The following is a 3,266-nucleotide window of genomic DNA, read 5'->3' on the forward strand; positions in this document are numbered from 1 at the left end:
TATTAAAGATTCTAGTAATTATTTTTATCAAAGTTAAGAATCATCATTAAAGATTCTTGTAATTATTTTTATCAAAGTTAAGAATCATCTTTAAAGATTCTAGTAATTATTTTATCAAAGTTAAGAGTCATCATTAAAGATTCTAGTAATTATCTTTATCAAAGTTAAGAATCATCTTTAAAGATTCTAGTAATTATTTTATCAAAGTTAAGAGTCATCATTAAAGATTCTAGTAATTATTTTTATCAAAGTTAAGAATCATTATTAAGATTTTTGTAATTATTTTTCTGTTTTTTTATAATCACTGTTTTTATCAAATGTAAGAGATATAACTAAGCATTCTTTTAATTTTTTGCAAGGTAAGAATTTTTGTGGGCATGGTTATTTAGAGCCAATATTTCCATACGTTTGTACATATATAAACATGGAATTTTCCTTATGCTGTTCTGTTAGAAGTTAATGTATATTCTCATGTTTCTCAAGTTAAAAAAAAGAGTTGGCACAAAGTACTTGTCGACAACATAAATATATAAAATCTCACATATTTATTTATGTTGCGATATTTCTATTGTACCTTATCGTCTAATTTTTAGTGTTACGTTTTGTTATCTTTATAACTACAGTAGGTATGTTGATTTTATTTATAAATCATAATTAATTCATGTCGTGAAATTACGGTAACAGATAACTACTTAAAACATTTTTGGTTAAAACTTTTACTGAATAAGCAGTCAGTAAATTTATGTAACTCGGCTTTAACCTGTAAGTAACCAAAAATTATTTAATTACGTTTTTTACAGTTAACTAACTCGTACCACTTTGTAAAATTTTCAGATTTAATGAACGCGTTGTAGCTCTATAGTTAGTTGTTTCAGGTGAAGTTGCATTACAGCTGAGTAACTCGTATTTTACAGTATAGTATAGTTTAGGGAATACGCAATAATATTGAACACTAGATGGAGCCACTGTACGTGAAGTAAACATATGTTCATGTTTTATAGACCAGAATAGGGTAAAACATACGCAATAATCCTGAACACTAGGTGGAGCCAGTGTACTTATGCCAAACACCTGCTGAGTAACTCATGTTTTACATTCCAGTATAGTGTAGTAAATACCCTGTAACCTGAGATCTTTGTGTTAATATATCGTCTTTTAACAGAAATGAACAGAAAGAAATTCCTGGTTAATCCATAGTCCGTGTAAAACCGCCTTCCGAAAGCACGCGATGTAGTTGGTGAAGTTTTTTATATCTGTATTTCATTTTGCGACCGTCCGTAAAATTTCAATAACTATTGAGACAACAAACACTCGGTAGTTATTGCTGCTGTGTATATAAGTTTGAGTTTATAAGTATTTCTTAATTAAATGTTCCAAATGAGCATGACGTGAAAATCAAAAACGTATTTGAACTGTGAATCTGAGGGTTTGTGGTGCCCCGTTACCGTAAAAACACTATCCGCACGTATGGGGCCAAAAAGCAAGGTAAAATAATTTAATCGATTAGCAGTAACAGTGTAGGTGGCGGATCAGTAGCACCACGTGTCACATAAGGTATCATTCAGATTGGAAATACCAAAATACCGAATTAAAGCCAGTCAAGGCCCGTCATGGCCAGGTGGTTAAGGCACTCGACGCGCAATCTGAGGGTCGCGGGTTCGAATCCCCGTCACACAAAACATGCTCGCCCTTTCAGCAGTGGGGGCGTTATAATGTGACGGTCAATCCCACTATTCGTTGGTAAAAGAGTAGCCCAAGAGTTGGCGGTGGGTGGTGATGACTAGCTGCCTTCCCTCTAGTCTTACACTGCTAAATTAGGGACGGCTAGCGCAGATAGCCCTCGTGTAGCTTTGCGCGAAATTCAAAAACAAACAAACAAACAAAGCCAGTCAAAACTGCGTTGTATTGGTGGAAGATTTCAATACCTGATCAAATTTATCATGTGTATAATGAACAAGTATATTATTAGTAATCAAACGGTGTTGTATGTGGTAAGAAATTTATACGGTTCCAAAAAAAATGAAGCAGAAACGAATATATCAAAACTCGATCGCCGGTAGTAAGTAGACTGTGAACACGAACAATTCTTCCTTGGTTTGTACACCATCTTAATGTTAACGTGGGGTTGAAGGCAACATTACACAAATTGTTTCCTAGACAGTTCCAAGGAGTGAAGTACTACTGATGCTTCAAGGACATCACTGATGTCATCACGAGGGTAACGAGTGGTTAAACATGTTACTTTATTAAATTTTAGCCTCGTGAATCAGCGACAGTATTTGTCGATAATATGGTAGGAAAATTCTATAATCTTCTCAAGTTATCATTTAAAGAGAAACACAAACTGTCCTACATTCCATAACTATGTACTGAGAACACACTATTTCAGTTAAAGAGGGTTGGTGATATCCTGAGAGTGAATAATAACTTTCACCAGTCCTCAGTCCTTACTTTCTTCACACTTTCTTGTTATTTAAGTGTGGTAATATCCTGAGAGTGAATAATAACATTCACCCATCGTCAGTCCTTACTTTCTTCACACTTTCTTGTTATTTAAGTGTGGTAATATCCTGAGAGTGAATAATAACATTCACCCGTCTTCAGTCCTTACTTTCTTCACACTTTCTTGTTATTTAAGTGTGGTAATATCCTGAGAGTGAATAATAACATTCACCCGTCTTCAGTCCTTACTTTCTTCACACTTTCTTGTTATTTAAGTGTGGTGATATCCTGAGAGTGGATAATAACAGTTCTGGAGTTGTTTAGTTTACTTTAGTTACGTTAAATACCCTGGCTTCGAAGTCCATAAGAAATACTGACTAATAATTTGCATTTATCGTAGAAATATCTGCACTAACAAGTTTCAACTTGTATAAATATCTGCACTAAAAAGTTTCAACTTGTATAAGTATCTGCACTAACAAGTTTCAACTTATATAAATATCTGCACTAAAAAGTTTCAACTTGTATAAATATCTGCACCAAAAAGTTTCAACTTGTATAAATATCTGCACTAAAAAGTTTCAACTTGTATAAATATCTGCACTAAAAAGTTTCAACTTGTATAAATATCTGCACTAAAAAGTTTCAACTTGTATAAATATCTGCACCAAAAAGTTTCAACTTGTATAAATATCTGCACCAAAAAGTTTCAAGTTGTAGGTTCCAAGGCCAGTAGGACAATAAATAAAAAGTGAGATTACGTAATAAGTACGTGTTTAGAAGTGATTCATGAAAGCTAGAGTGTGACTAACAGCACTGTATGT

Source organism: Limulus polyphemus, unplaced genomic scaffold, assembly GCF_000517525.1.
Source record: "Limulus polyphemus unplaced genomic scaffold, Limulus_polyphemus-2.1.2 Scaffold8181, whole genome shotgun sequence".
NCBI lineage: Eukaryota > Metazoa > Arthropoda > Merostomata > Xiphosura > Limulidae > Limulus > Limulus polyphemus.